The following is a 17,785-nucleotide window of genomic DNA, read 5'->3' as shown; positions in this document are numbered from 1 at the left end:
GACATGAATGCGGATGAATGCATGAATGCAACAATCACACTCAAGGATCAAGCGAATCACACCAGACAAAGGTCATGGGAAAGCTCATAGCATCCTTAATATCAATCATCCATTTTGGTGGATTATGGTTTACACCTTATCGACACCCAAGTTCCATTGATATTAACAATACATGAACCGGATCAATCATCCTTAATATCAATCATCCATTTTGGTGGATTATTGTTTACACCTTATCAACACCCAAGTTCCATTGATATTAAGGATGTCTGAACGACTCAACCACGAATCACGGGTTTGTTGAGAGTCACGAGCATGGAGTCTCGGTTAAGAACCATCCAAAGGGAGTGTACTAGGGTTTAAACCTGCCAAACATGTTCTACCAGAGGTTCCCATAGTCATCATCCCATATTTCGAATATTATCGGAGGAACGAATACTCGTATTCCAAAAATATTCTCAAGAGAGACTCTTATGAGTGTAGTATCGCGTAACAATCGCATCAGATCTTACATCTGAACGACTTCCGCACTACATCCTAAAAATAGGCCAAGATGGGCTTGGTAAACTAAGGTCCTTGGCTTCTAAGGCACATGATTGAAAGAATAATGCCTAACCACAAATAACTTGTGTGACTTTATTAATCTAACATGACCTCCACCAAGTGAATGGACTCGCAAGTCAACTTATTAAGGAATACTCCACACAAGTCGACAAGACTATGCCATTCTCCTATCCTAAGGTGCACTCGAGTTCGGGTATAGAACTCATCTCACAGAGATCACCAAAGCAAACAGCAATTGTATATCAAGAAATTCAATCATTACAATCAATGCAGTAATCCCAAATTGTACAAAAATATGTCATATAACAAATAAACAATATCATACAACAAGGGTGAAAAGTAGGCAAAACCACCAAGGAGATTCTCCCCAGCAGAGTCGCCACTTTTCTGTAGCGGTGTATTCGTCACTTTATGATTTATTGACTAAATCAAAAGCAAAGCATACAAAGAATCGAGTCGCCACCGCACTTTTATTTATCCAAAGGAATGGCTAAAAAGCGAACAAAAGCCTAAGAAGTTTTACACATAGAAAACTAATAAAAAGATCAGAGATCTGGGTAAGGGGTTAATTACGCAATGGGAAGGTGTTAGGCACCCAAAACGTCCTAGGTACTCCTAGGGAGCCCTTTTCACACTTGTTGTACGAAATGTTATTTGTTTATGAAATATTTATTGTGCAAACATGGATTGAAAGGATGAGAAAAGAATATACACGTTATTATTTTTGTGTTTGAACGGATGAACCCGTTGCCTACGTACCTTTCCATGGAAGGTAAGGATCAAAACGCCGTAGTTCGGCTAAAAGATTTCCAAAAATATGAGTGGATTCATTTTAAAACAAAAGCCCTAAGGTCTTTCGTTATCCACGGGAGAAAACTCAACCTTATACAAACAACAAGTCCACCATGTGAGAAAAGCTTCAACTTGCTAGTGAGGGGTTAACCCTATAATAAGCAAGGAAGTCTTACAATTCAATCACTAAGGACAAAAGGTGAGATTAACATCAACCAACTAGGATAAATCAAACCTATGGCCAATGTATGAAAACTTATCAAGAATGGACAAAGCCACAAAACAATTGAATGAGTGAGATTAACCAATTAGGATTTATTCACAAAAGATGGTCAAAGTATGATTAGAATTCAATTCAAAAGAAATATTTATGAAAGTGAAGTTTGGAAAATCAAAGGCCTAAAGCCTAGGTTTCTAATTTGAAAAGAGATGAAAAATGTTTGCACAATAATTTTCAGGTTTTGGATTAACATGCAAATGGAGGTTTAAAGAAATAAAAGGTGGGAGGGTTAAGGGATGTACAACTTCTTAGATGTTCACCTCTTGAGATCATATGTAGATGATTCAAGTGATTCCTTTGGAATGGGCAACAAATGCAAATAACAAATAGGCAAAGCAAATGGATATCGGATGCCAATCAATGAACTTACGCCAATCTCCCAAAACAAAGAAACAATGATACCAGATGCCAATCAATGGACTTATACTAGTCTCACAAAACAAAATGAAACATAGATACCAGATGCCAATCAATGGACTTATACTAGTCTCACAGAACAAAACAACAAGGATACCAGAGGCCAATCAATGGACTTATACTAGTCTCACAAAACAAAAATAACAAGGATACCAGAGGCCAATCAATGGACTTATACTAGTCTCACAAAACAAAATGAAACATAGATACCAGATGCCAATCAATGGACTTATACTAGTCTCACAGAACAAAACAACAAGGATACCAGAGGCCAATCAATGGACTTATACTAGTTGTCGCATTACGCGAAAAACCGGCATGAAACAAGAACAACAGAGCCGCCACCGTGCGTTATTTATCCCAAAAGAGGGAAAGGAAACGCTCAGAGTAAACCTGGAAAAAGCATGGTCTCGCGACCAAAGAGAATGGGATCGGGAGTCGGTTATACGAAGGGAAGGTATTAGCACCCCTACGCATCCGTCGTACTCGACGGGATCCACGCACAATAGGAAGGAAAATGGTTGCTAAAACACTGCTCAAACACACACACACACTGGCTGAAAGAGACACAAGAAAACAAACAAGACTGACTCGGCAGGATATCGCATCCTGGGCCTACTTAGTCTATCAGGCATAGACATCAGAGTCGAAGTAGTTCAGACTAGGGAGACAACACATGCTCGCTAGGATGTCGCATCCTATGCATACGTATCTTCTTGGACGAAGAAGAATCAGAGCATTCGTAGCTCGGCTAACACACACACAAACAAAACAACACAGGAAATCGACTGCCAACCGCTGGGCTTACGTCAAACTCCACACAAAAATGGGCAAACATGGAACCCAAATGCCAATCGCTGGACTTACATCAGCTTCCGAACCAAACACACCCACACTGGAAACCAGATGCCACTTGATGGACTTATACCGGACTCCAAGCACACAACAAGAGGATACGGAATGCCAATCGTTGGGCTTACATCCATCTCCTAACACACACTAAGACAAAACAAAAAGGGCCCCCAGAGAGATCTGCTCATCTCCTGCCTACGTACCTCATCTGGTATGAGGATCAGGGCGACGTAGTTCCCCTACGAAGGGACACAGGACTAGCCTAACCAGATAATAGAGGGAGACACAACTAGGGAGACTACGACTCGAGCCTAGATGTTATCATGCAAAATCATCCCTAAGTTAAGGTTTCTAGCTAACTTGCACAGGAAGCAAGCTATCCTAAACATGACTTGCATAGGAAGCAAGCCAAACTAAACCTAACTTGCACAGGAAGCAAGCTAAACAAACACACAAGTACAAATAGCACACACTATATGCAATCAATTGGCTCAAACAAGGTTAGGTTTTAGTCGAGGGGTCATGTCAACCTCGACAAACAAACCACTGTAACAGGGTGAGGTTAGCTCTTAACCTTGACATTGAGAGTCAAGGTGAAGCAGATGAAAGGTGAGTGAAGATGAGACTTCACAGCTCTTATCCCTGGCCTGGGAGAGCTTAAGACATGAATGTGTGGGTTCAGAAAGTGGGAACCCTTCTACACATATGACTGACACAATGTACAATGATCTTGGGCTAGTATCTGCAATGCATCAACACAGTGGTGTGAGCAAAGCAGATGACACACAGAATAGCAGGGGATGGATTGCACATCCCTGGTATCTGCCAATGCCTCTTCACTTAGGAGGTCTTTGGATATGTACAAGGACAAATGTAAACAAACACAAACATTGCCTCTTAAGGAGGACTTCAGACAGGTGCCTGGCCAAGTAACAGGCCAGGTCTTCCAGACTACATGGAATTAGGATATTATACCTCAATGCAAATGCTCTTAAGCAAAGCAAAGGAAGTTCTCAATGGAACTAAAGCAACTAAAATACCTGAAAACAATCCAAGATAATCAGTATTTAGGCAAACCAAAACCAAACAGCAAATGATTAACAATTAATCTGTACAGGCAAACAATAATCACAATGCACAAAGGGTGCAAGCAATATGGCACAAACTCAAGTTTTAAAACCTACAAAACAAAGTCAAAGTTAGTCATGAACAAGCAACAAGTCAACTCCAATTGAATAAGCATCATCAAGCATAGGCCATTGTGCTATTAACCTGAAACACAGCTCAAATGTGAGAGCACAAACCACTAGTACAAGACTAGGGTCAAAATGATATCAAAAGGTCAAAACAGAACATGAAACTTATCCAAAATCAAGATCAAACAATTAGGAAACAAATCCAAGTGGTTTCACATTCACATCATTCATCATTATCATTTCATGATCAAAATAGCACAAAGCATGCAAATAGGAGCTCATAGAAGTCAACAGAATGATTCAACTCAAATCCAATCACAAACATTTCAAAAACTCCTCAAATAATTCATGGTCAAACATCATCCACAACATGATAAGCACACCAAATTTCAGCTCATTTGGATCAAGGTAAGTAGGTCAAGGAAATTCAAAAATTCAAGGCAAGTTCAAGCAAACTCATACAAAGCATCAAAACATGCACCAACTTCAATTAATCATAAAACAGAAACAACACATGATAAATGAATGGGACTAAAACCATGACAAACTTTAAGATGTCTACAATTCACATGTCAAATTTCAAGTCCATCCAATTAAGCATTAGAATTTCACAAATCAAATGAAATCATGTCTCACAAGAAGTCAACAATTGGTCAAACAGGGGAGAAATTACCAAACAAATAGGAAATGCATTCAAAAATTCAAGAAAACTTCACAAGCATTCTAAACATTCACAAGTATCTTCATGCAAAAATCCAGACCATTTTGAGTTCAATAAGCATGGTAATTAAAATCATGAAGTTAGATAAGGATGGTGTGACACAAATTGTCACACCTCTATTCAAAAAATCATATCTCATCAACCAGCAATGATAAATATCAAACTCTATACCAAAATAACCATGAACATGTCTAGTTTAAGCACAAACAATTTCAGCCTCATTGTATTAAACATCATCATTTCACAAGCAAAATGGCATGGCATCCACAAATTGGACACACATGAACAAACCCTAGGCATTTTAAAAATCTACACGTGCATAAATTCTGGGAAAAACACCATAAAAAACTAGAGATCATGAGGAGCATTTCACAAAAAATCCCACATTATTTGGACAAATATTGAGTGACTTATGAATTTTCTAAAATTGAAGATCAAAATGAAATAAAAATTGAAAAAGGAAATGAAATAAAATGATTTAAATGTCTGCAGTGGCAAATTCGTAATTAAGGAGCAGCTTAAGTGAAACACTGCGTTTCACTTAAGCGCGTGGCAGTCTGGGATTGGTTTCATGGGGAAAAACACGGGAAACACATGCAAAGCGAGGTCCAGCAGATCAAACACGGGTTTGGCATGAAAATATTAGGGTTTTGAACGTGTTCGTCATCATTTTTTCCAGATTTTCCAGCAAGAACATTTTGTAGCCAAAATCAACAAACAATATACCATTGTGTTCATCTCCTAATGCTCATCAATAATCCAACATTGGTTTGTCCTAATTCGTGCTAACATGAAAGAATCGACCAGAATAACATTCACATATGAAACTTCAAATCATGGTAACTCTCTTAATACTCAACGAAAATCAAAACCATAAAGTTCAATGAACTCATGGATGCAAGATCTATCAAATACATAGCATAATTTCGTGAACTGCAATGGTCGAGAATTTACCTCCAAGTGACGACAGTGTTGAATCTGGAGTTCTTTGGCCGTGAAATGTAGAAACAGCAGCTCTTTGGTGCTCCAGGAGGTAAATGAGTGAAGATCCTAGCTCAACAACGCTTGGTGATGCTCCAAATTTGAACTGCCATGGACGAAGCTCCTTCTAACAGTTCAAGAAAACAGCGCAACAGCTGCGATTCTTGGCCACAAATCTCTTCCAAAAGGCTCGTGGATGATGAATTGAAGAAGAATTGGTGCTGTTCTAAGGAAACTTTGCAGAAAAATCCAGATGAAAAAATGAGAGAGTTTTTCTTTTCTAGATCTAGATCTGAGTAAGAGTGGATGTTCAGTGTGTTTTCTGTTATGATTAACTATATGTACCAACTGTTAATGAACCTTGTTAATTAAACTTAAGCCAAAACACAAGGATTAATCAAAATGAAAGTTATGTGCAAATTGCTAAATCAAACAATGGGGGTGCATGCTACAGTGCACGAAAATGGGCCTAAACACATCCCAAATATGTTTTTTGATCATTTGCAATTGGTAGAATGTGTAGACAAAGATTAATTTGAAAGTCAATTTTTCACCTCTTCCTTTTTAAATTCAAGTCACTAAAAAAAGGCCATTTTGATTGGATGATTTTTGATGAAATATGATGAAGGATTTGGATAGAGCATGTCAAATGTGACTTGTAGCAAAAAAACCTCACTCAAATTGGCCAAATGGTTTGATAGTTATCTCACTTTGATGTTCAACTTTTCTTGAAAATGATTTGATCATAACTTGCCAACCATAAATGAGAAATGAGTGTTCTTGGACTTTTTGGAAAGGTGAGAGCAAGATCTTCAATTTTCATGTTGGACAAAATTTCATTTGAAGCTTTTATGATGATGTAAATTTGAGGAGAAGAACTTTCCATTTTTGGCAGTTTTCAATTACAGATCACCTGCTATTTTTGGAAACTTTTGATCTGACTTTATTTTCTCAAATCTTGATCTTTGAAATGTCAAATGAGACTTGTATGGACATGAATGAAGCCTTTCAAACCATCTCCCACCTTCAAATCCATAAAATCAGGCACAGTTGACCATAGTTGACCTCCTAGGGTTTCAGCTGAAATTCAGCCTGACTGATGACTTCTGAGCATCCAATCTTTGGCCAAACCACTTCACAATGATCACATAATCATATGAGCTTGATGAACCAATCCTAGGGCTTTGTTTCCTTGAGAAATGCACTTGCTTGCTTGATTGACTGATTCTCCTGATCAGTTGACCTAATTCTGTCTGAGGACTTGCACTCGGGCCAATGGCAATGCAATGTTATGCAATGGACTATGTTATGTTAATGACCTAATATGAAAATGTATGTACAAAATGGAGGGTGCAAATTTGAGGTGCTACAGCGGCCCCTATTCAATCAACTGGGAACCCGAATGGATGAGAGCAACGGCTGTCAGACTTTCAGGGTAAATAGGGATTGAATACCAAGAACCGTAGAATTTGCACAATGCAGGGATCTACCAATGGAAACGTCCACTGGGATCTGATATTTATTATTGGGTATTTTTGGTTTTTCTTCTCAAAGGATACGGCCACATCCAGACATCACAACGACGATGAATGGGAATAGAAATCACAACTAGATGCCAACGGACAACTAGGAAAAACTCGACGTTTACCAAGACCAACGGAGAGGTAAATCTACTGGGGACGACCAGGAAGGGATACAACCATACGTCAGCGGACGACATGGGAAAAACTCAACGTTTACCGAAACCAACGGAGAGGTAACCAACTGGGGACGACCAGGAAAAACTCGACATTTACCAAGACCAATGGAGAGGTAAGCCAACTGGGGACGACCAGGAAAAACTCGACGTTTACCAAGACCAACAGAGAGGTAACCAACTGGGGACGACCAGGAAAAACTCGACGTTTACCAAGACCAACGGAGAGGTAAGCCAGACATCAACGGATGAATGGGAAGACTCGACCAGACGTCAATGGACGAAAGGGAGAAGCTCGACGTTTATCGACACCAACGGAGAAGGAGAATCCACTTCACTGAGGAAGGGTACAACAACCTGAAACCAAACAGGACGTCACCGACGACTCTACTGGGGATTCTGGCTGGGAATCAACCAGACATTAATGAATGACTGGAGAATAGGGTATACAATCAGACGTCAACGGACGAATGAGAAAAACTCAACGTTTATCGAAACCAACGGAGAGGTAAATCCGCATGGGGAAGGGTACAACTAGACGTCAACGGACGACTAGGAAAAACTCGACGTTTATCGACACCAACGCAGAGGAGGAAACTCTTTTGGGGATAATGAACACAACCAAATCATCAACGGATGATCGGGAAAAACTCGACGTTTATCGACACCAACGGAGAGGAGGAATGCTTCTAGTGGAAGGAGGACGACGTTACGAACATCGAAAGATGATGTTTACCGACATCAAAAGAAGACCAGACACTACGCATGACTGGGAAATCACCGAAAGTTGGTGTTTACTGACACCAAAGAAGACCAGACACTTACGCATGATTGGGAAAGCACCGAAAGATGGTGTTTACCGACACCAAAGAAGACCAGACACTTACGCATGACTGGGAAATCACCGAAAGATGGTGTTTACCGACACCAAGGAAACAACACACGCGGGTGCTGACAGGGTAATGACATCTACATGTCTGGGCAAGGCTACACACTTGCAGGGGATCTCACTGGGGATCAAGGTCACGACAGGGAGCAAACAGGAAGGAACACCAAGGATACCGGGCTGTAGGTATGAAACGGGTGGCCGACCAAAGCGTGAATTGGTTTGTGTTCCAAAACACTCAACATCCTGAAGAGGGCTAGAAAAGCAGTCTTGTTAGAGGATGGACATTCGATTCCACAAGGAATACGAATCTTACTCAGCTGGGGAAAATAATCAAAAGATTGACCAAAGAGTGCATGAGATATATCATCTATAGCCGTCAAAACGCAGACAATACACTCGCATGGAAGATTATCCATAACCGGGTTGTAGGTTGTTAAATGGATAATTCGACCGAAAAGAAAGGCCTCAGGGTACCAGGACTAGGTATGCAAAGATGACCAATCAAAAGGGATAAAGTTGCTTAATCGAAGCAAGTATCCGATAGGTGAAGGGAATATCAATACCGAGACTGGGTAAGGATAACCATAAAGAGGGGATTACATCTACCGGTTAGTAGGTAGAAAACCACGGAAAAGTAACCGTCATCACCTGGGATGAGCACAAGGGGTTAACTCCACAAAGAGGAGAACAGAGGATTCACATCTACCGGTTAGCAGGTAGAGGATCACAAAGATAGGACTTACAACTGCTGGTTTGTAGGCAGAGGCCAACAAACGGTCTGCTGAGAGACAGCCACAAGGATGCCAGTTTAGGATCGATCCAAAAAGGCAATACTGAATCAAGACTCATCCTAATGAGGAAAGAACTCAATAGGGAAAACCCATCCCAAGGGGAGGGAACAGAAACAACCGTCATCCACGGGGATATAACTCAGTGGGGAGATGCAGAAGGAAATGACAAACACTTTCTGCTTAAGGGGTCGACTCTATATGGAGAGATCAGACACACCCACATCTGCTAGGGCAAAAAATCCAAGCTGGCAAGATGCTACCACTTGGGGAGTAACAATGCTGGGGATACCCACTCGACTAAAGAGTCACTTGTTGGGGAAACACTTCTTTCAACCCTGCTGGGGAACCCAATTCTGAAATCGATCCAAGCGAGGCTAAACTCTTTCCAACAACCCAATCTTGGTCACCACGGCTTAGGGCTAATGGATATGCTTGCAATGCAGATGCATGAGTTTTTTTTTTTTTTTTTTTTTTTTTTTTTAGCGCAATGCCCCATGATCATGGAGATGCCACGCACTAATGATGCAATATGCTATGCTTATCTAATGATGAATGCATAAAACACACGTCTCCTCCAGAGCCAACACCGGGGAGCTCCAGGAACTGTGCTGAGGATCTCATTACCACATCCATTTCCACCCTGTTGGGGAAAGACAAACCTTGCTGGGGATGACCTCCATCGAACCCGATCCGCTTGGAGATTACCCTGCTAGGGAGGCAGCCCATGCTTATCTCTACTGGGGATGATTTTCGCCGAACCCGATCCGCTTGTGGACCTTGCTGAGGGAAAACCATCAACACAACCTCTGCTGGGAAGACGGCTTCAGACTTGGAAAACAATCACAACTCCGTTGGGGATATGGTAACCTTCAGGCTTGCTGAGGAGGCACCGATCTCGAATCTGCTAGGGAGATGACACTCTCAAACCCGTTGGGGAAATACGGCCTATCGGACACGGGCCGCCCTTCGATTCGTCGAACACTGGTGTTCACCATCCTACCACAGTGTTGACTTTCCACTTTTGAAAACTCCCAGACTCATCTGAACTCTTCTAATTCATCACCTTGTATTCCCGGCTCCTCCGTACTCCACGGGGATCGAACTCCTGGGATTATACAAACTTCCCAGTCCTTAGACTTTGAAGAGTCTTCTTGATTAACTTTCCAGAATCGTCGTCCTTCTTTCGTCGTCTTTTACGTTCTTCTATCCCTTGCCCCTGGTTGGACTCTGTGGGGATCTTTTGTTAGAAGGCTCTATATCACAACCTACCAGTGAATGAACATATCTAACAGCACCTGCACAAGAGATTGTTAGATAAAAGCGTGCCCCAGGCGTGCCAACACTTCAACATCTGGGACACTCAAACCTCCGAATAAGATTTCCAGATTTCAATCTTATAAGCATGCATCGGAAGGGACCTCTTATGTTTCAAAATGCAAATATTCTTATCAAAAATGAACGGATGTTTTCGTAATCAAAGCGGTAATGAAAACAAAAACAAAACTATTTGACTGAACCCGCATTTATTGACTGAAAAAAAAGGTGGCTCTGAACTGAGCGACACACAGGAAGCAAACCCTGGAAAGAGGTGATTGCGCACAAAAGGAAAAAATCTATCCTAATGGCAATGTGAAACCATGATCTCATCGGGTTCCAACTCGGTTACACCCCATATGTCCTCAAGACTCTCCGCACTTTCGGCCTTCTGAACCAGACGCTTCCGATCGATCTCTGTCGGAGATTAGCCGAGTCATCTAAAGCTCAAACGATCATGCTAGACGCAGTTGTTCGTTTCAGTCCCTCTTTTGCCTGGACCGCCCTTCGGGTTTCAGTCCACCGGGATACCCTTTTTTGCCCAAGCCGCCCTTGTGGGGTTTTCGACTTGCCGGGTGTACAGTTTTTTCTTTTTTATTATCCCTAACTTTTGCCCGAACCTTTTCTCTTTTTTCTTGGTTCTCCGGGATGCCCTTTTTTGCCTGGACTCTTTTATTCTTTTTTGTCCAGCGGGTCTCTTTTTACGAAGTATTTTCTAACTGCGTCCGCATTCACAGGGGATGGAAAATCCTCGCCACTCATGGTCGTCAGCAATAAAGCTCTGTCGGAGAAAGCCTTCTTGACCACGCTGGGGATTCATGATTGGGTGTCCACTTGCCCCTACGATCGTTGAGGAGGACGGATCCCTTTCAACACCATACTTATGATACCCACGAGGTCGCACTTCTTGGTTAACAACACGCTTCATTTACCGGGTACAACTGCCCCATGACAAGTAACTGTCAGCCTCTTTTCGCAATCAGGCTCAACGCGTCATACTGAGTCCTTATCCACTCATCCTTTTTCAAGTTTACGTCCAACGGGACTCCATGACGAAACCTGGGTCTCAAATGGTAGTACAACTTTCATCCCAGACCTGAGTGAGAAAGGCGTTGCCCCAGTATGTGCACTTACCGAAGTACGATACCCAGGATACCTACTTCGTACTCTGCCACCATCGTTGGTGCATTCAAATGTTATCAGGGAAGCACTAACTCATTCACTTTAACCTCTCCCCATCAGACATCAGAATCCGTTCGGATTCAGGGTCAGGCCCCTCCTTCGGGATCGGTCACTTTTAATCTTTCGATTCGAGTACCTCGAGATGTCCTCATCAGGGAACTCAGACTTCCTTGGTTGACAATCCTCAATGGGTTACTGGACGAGATAATCATATAGTACACTCCTACTGCTTGCTTTATGGAAGGCATACTGAATATCGTATTCAGTCGACACCATTTGCCCTCTCGCAACCCGTCCGGTCCATGCTGACTTTGATCAGATCCATTTTGGACATCCGCAAAGTGGTATGAATCAGCATACTGTCTCAGTCGGCGAGCAGCCTATGCCAAAGTACATCAAGTTTTCTCAAGCAGTGAGTGTATTGTTTCACAGTCGATAAACTTTTTGCTAAGGTAAATTGCATGCTCTTTTCGACAAGACTCGTCATGCTGACACACTACGCACCTCATAGACCCCTCGAGGGCTGTCAAGTACCAGATTAACAGAATCAGAGGTTCCTGCAACCTATTCTTTCATCTTTCCATGCCCCTTGGCAATCATTATTCTACCTGACCGTTTGTTCTCCTTTTCGGTTCAGGCATTTCTGGCTTACTTTTTTTTTTTCTTTCTTTTATTTTATTTTATTTTATTTTATTTTTTTTATTTTTGCAGGATCGACCTCGATTCCTCTTTCGTTCATAATAAGCCTCGGCAACTTACCGGACAGCACTCCACAAGTGCACTGATTCGGACTCAACCTCAGTCTGAGTAGTCTCAACCCGGTCAAACGACTTGCCCCGGATTCACCAGATGCCCTCTTCTGCTTGGGACTTTGTCATCATGTCCTCAACATGGCATTTGATTCCACGATGAATCATATCATGAAACAAAGTCACTATGATACGTGGCACTTGCGTTCTGCTTCGCTCTTGACACTCGCCTCCAGGCGGAACCCACTTTCACTTCCTTCCCGACCTCGGCGGTGCATGGATCATCAATCTTGAATCGCTCCTCGTGCGGTTGAATCACCTTCTCCTCTTGTCTTAACAACCTGACTAATTCCAGCAGATCACAATCTTCTTCGCCTTATTCTTCGGCATGATAGATCGGATTGTCGAAGTCATACAGAGATGTAACCAAATTGTTATCGATGAGATCAGGAAGGTAATCACTTTTGAGGTCGGAACCAAATAAATCAAAGGGAAAGAGAAAGAAAAACATTGCCATTTTATTTTTAAAACTGCAAAAATAATGGAAAAACAGGGAACATCGCTTTTAATCACAAAAACATCCATTTATTACTGATGCAAAATGTTGCATAATGAAACACATGAGATGGCCCTTACAATGGACCATTACGTTTCGGGCAAAACGTATGGCTTTCATGCAAACAAAATTAACAACCAGAAATACTACACTTCAGGATGAGCGACAGTGATGCTTTTGGAGACCTTCCAGTTTCCTGGTACGCACGACTTTATCCACGCCTCGAGCTCGCGGTCACGGTCAATCTCTCCACTCACTGAACGAGCATGATCAGGATCCAGCATTCCTGCACTGACAAAGGTATACGGCGGACGACATCCTCTATTTGGTCTAGATGACTCTTGATCCGGCTGATAACCGACCCCAAACATGTCTGCTTTTACCACGATGTCGATGATCCTTCCCCAGCCTCGGGCCTCTCTGTTCTTCACCATTTTCAGAGCTTGTTTATAAGAAGAAATGGACATCTTCTTCTCTTTCTCAGCAACAAGGGCATTCTCCACCTGGACGATTTCAACCGCCAGACTGGGTGCTTTACATCTTACATCGTTCATTTCTACTTCCTTCATCTTCTGGGTCGTGTCTCTCATCAATACACACCCCTCTGTGGCGACGGCCGCACAGCAATTATCAATACTAGGGAAAGCTCCATCCTGCATCAGAGGTTTTGAGACCACAGACATTGGAACCTTGAACTGATTCTCCTCAGTCGCCCTCATTCCTTTCTTGTCCTTTTTCACCATCTTCACCTTGACAGGACCCTCCCCTGGTACGGGGTTGACCTCGCCATTCATTATCTGTGCCAAGCGGATAGCTTTAGAGTCCACCATGTCCTGGACGACATGTTTGAAAGCTCTACAACCCTCAATGTTGTGTCCGGGCATCTTAGAATGAAACTCACACCTGGCATTTTCATCATAGTTTGGAGGCCTCTGCTTCCGTTCTATGGGAATCAATATCCTTGGCCGGACTAACCCCAAATCCCTCAATCTCCTGAACAAAAGGGTCTTGGTCACAGGCGGCTCCTCAAACTGACGATCCTCCTTTTTCTTCTTGACTTGGCTCTTAGCTTTCAAAACTTTCTGTTGAGGTGGCAGTTGTTGCAGTGGTACAGGTGGATTACCAACAGGAGTGGTTACAGTGGCAGCATAAGGGTGATAACGATCGTTACCGCGTTCTTTCTTTGCTGGCACACCACTTGACTCAACCCCCTTCTTGAGCTGACCACTGCCGGAGGGTTCCTTTACTGCAATGCCAGAGAGGTTTGTTACTTCGGATGACGGAGCCTTTCCCTGAACTTTCTCCGATATCAGCCACTTCTCAATCTTTTCCAATCTCTCAGCCATGGCCTTCTGTCCCAAGGCAAGCCCTTGCACAACACTGAACAACTCTCTCATCATCTCTTTCAGTTCAAGGATGTCGGCGGTGGGAGGATCCATCAGTTTGGATTTGTTGCCCCTAGTAGGATATATGAGCAAACGAGCTATACACACTGGTTGACACCTACAAAACAGCAAATGGGTTAGTATGACTCACGCATGCAATGTCTATCTGTACCAGGAATATTCCGTTCTTTGATTCTAGCATCACTGAGACAGATAATTTTTCATCAATAACAATCTGACATCTGGATGTCCCTCAACCAGAATCTCAATCAACAATGGACCCTGAGTACGGATCGACATGGGTTGAGTGCAGATGAATGCAAAATGGGATGATGCAAATGCATGAATGCAAGTCACTGGGCCACCATGTCATCTGAAGACCCATTCTCTGAACCAGTCACAGTCAACTGAGTCACCATAAATCCGACTTGGGGAGTTCCGAAATAAACGGAACCAGAGATTACATCATCATCACAGAAACATCCGCTGAACGGATGACAGCCAGATCCTCTGAACAGGTACTCTCAAATTCAACCCGGGGATCCGAAATAAACGGAACCCGCTGATAAACCACGGACAGAACTCCGGCGTCCCAGAAATAAATGTCCATAATTCACAGTCTCCATTAGTACCAAGAGTCACCAACGAGTCACCAACAAGTCAGCAACTGTACCTGTAATAATCATCCCCTCCCACTCACGGGTGTCATCTAGGCCAGGGTAAGGTCAAGAGAAACGCAGCATAAATAACCTTTCGCAGAATATTATCATATACTCACCCGAAGTATGTAACGATAATACTCCACCAGGGTCTGAACTGCTCGTGATATCAATGTTCCGCTAAGTGGCGCATACCACCCGCTTCCCATGAATCACTCTGTTCCTAGGTTTCCTAGATTTCACTCATAGCCTGGGTATTGGGCCTTTTACCTCATAGAACTCCCACCCCAAACAGAGAGATCACAGCACAACCAGTAGATGAATATGAATGAATGCAAACATTAATGCAAACAATAAATGCAAACAATAAACAACGAATGCAATAAATAACAGCAAACAGCAACCAAAACCCTAACCTAGAGAACGCTAGGAGAGACTCGCTTAAGGAAGATGGACCAGCAAGAGTTCAACTTCTGTATGAGTCCCCAGCAGAGTCACCAGCTGTCGCATTACGCGAAAAACCGGCGGGAAACAAGATTAACAGAGCCGCCGCCGTGCGTTATTTATCCCAAAAGAGGGAAAGGAAACGCTCAGAGTAAACCTGGAAAAAGCATGGTCTCGCGACCAAAGAGAATGGGATCGGGAGTCGGTTATGCGAAGGGAAGGTATTAGCACCCCTACGCATCCGTCGTACTCGACGGGATCCACGCACAATAGGAAGGAAAATGGTTGCTAAAACACTGCTCAAACACACACACACACACTGGCTGAAAGAGACACAAGAAAACAAACAAGAATGACTCGGCAGGATATCGCATCCTGGGCCTACTTAGTCTATCAGGCATAGACATCAGAGTCGAAGTAGTTCAGACTAGGGAGACAACACATGCTCGCTAGGATGTCGCATCCTATGCATATGTATCTTCTTGGACGAAGAAGAATCAGAGCATTCGTAGCTCGGCTAACACGCACACAAACAAAACAACACAGGAAATCGACTGCCAACCGCTGGGCTTACGTCAAACTCCACACAAAAATGGGCAAACATGGAACCCGAATGCCAATCGCTGGACTTACATCAGCTTCCGAACCAAACACACCCACACTGGAAACCAGATGCCACTTGATGGACTTATACCGGACTCCAAGCACACAACAAGAGGATACGGAATGCCAATCGCTGGGCTTACATCCATCTCCTAACACACACTAAGACAAAACAAAAAGGGCGCCCGGAGAGATCTGCTCATCTCCTGCCTACGTACCTCATCTGGTATGAGGATCAGGGCGACGTAGTTCCCCTACGAAGGGACACAGGACTAGCCTAACCAGATAACAGAGGGAGACACAACTAGGGAGACTACGACTCGAGCCTAGATGTTATCATGCAAAATCATCCCTAAGTTAAGGTTTCTAGCTAACTTGCACAGGAAGCAAGCTATCCTAAACATGACTTGCACAGGAAGCAAGCCAAACTAAACCTAACTTGCACAGGAAGCAAGCTAAAACAAACACACAAGTACAAATAGCACACACTATATGCAATCAATTGGCTCAAACAAGGTTAGGTTTTAGTCGAGGGGTCATGTCAACCTCGACAAACAAACCACTGTAACAGGGTGAGGTTAGCTCTTAACCTTGACATTGAGAGTCAAGGTGAAGCAGATGAAAGGTGAGTGAAGATGAGACTTCACAGCTCTTATCCCTGGCCTGGGAGAGCTTAAGACATGAATGTGTGGGTTCAGAAGGTGGGAACCCTACTACACATATGACTGACACAATGTACAATGATCTTGGGCTAGTATCTGCAATGCATCAACACAGTGGTGTGAGCAAAGCAGATGACACACAGAATAGCAGGGGATGGATTGCACATCCCTGGTATCTTCCAATGCCTCTTCACTTAGGAGGTCTTTGGATATGTACAAGGACAAATGTAAACAAACATAAACATTGCCTCTTAAGGAGGACTTCAGACAGGTGCCAGGCCAAGTAACAGGCCAGGTCTTCCAGACTACATGGAATTAGGATATTATACCTCAATGCAAATGCTCTTTAGCAAAGCAAAGCAAGTTCTCAATGGAACTAAAGCAACTAAAATACCTGAAAACAATCCAAGATAATCAGTATTTAGGCAAACCAAAACCAAACAGCAAATGATTAACAATTAATCTGTACAGGCAAACAATAATCATAATGCACAAAGGGTGCAAGCCATATGGCACAAACTCCAGTTTTAAAACCTAAAAAACAAAGTCAAAGTTAGTCATGAACAAGCAACAAGTCAACTCCAATTGAATAAGCATCATCAAGCATAGGCCATTGTGCTATTAACATGAAACACAGCTCAAATGTGAGAGCACAAACCACTAGTACAAGACTAGGGTCAAAATAATATCAAAAGGTCAAAACAGAACATGAAACTTATCTAAAATCAAGATCAAACAATTAGGAAACAAATCCAAGTGGTTTCACATTCACATCATTCATCATTATCATTTCATGATCAAAATAGCACAAAGCATGCAAATAGGAGCTCATAGAAGTCAACAAAATGATTCAACTCAAATCCAATCACAAACATTTCAAAAAATCCTCAAATAATTCATGGTCAAACATAATCCATAACATGATAAGCACACCAAATTTCATCTCATTTGTATCAAGGGAAGTAGGTCAATGAAATTCAAAAAGTCAAGGCAAGTTCAAGCAAACTCATACAAAGCATCAAAACATGCACCAACTTCAATTAATCATAAAA

Source organism: Lathyrus oleraceus, chromosome 2 (genome assembly GCF_024323335.1).
Source record: "Lathyrus oleraceus cultivar Zhongwan6 chromosome 2, CAAS_Psat_ZW6_1.0, whole genome shotgun sequence".
Taxonomy (NCBI): domain Eukaryota; kingdom Viridiplantae; phylum Streptophyta; class Magnoliopsida; order Fabales; family Fabaceae; genus Lathyrus; species Lathyrus oleraceus.
This window is presented reverse-complemented; position numbering follows the sequence as displayed.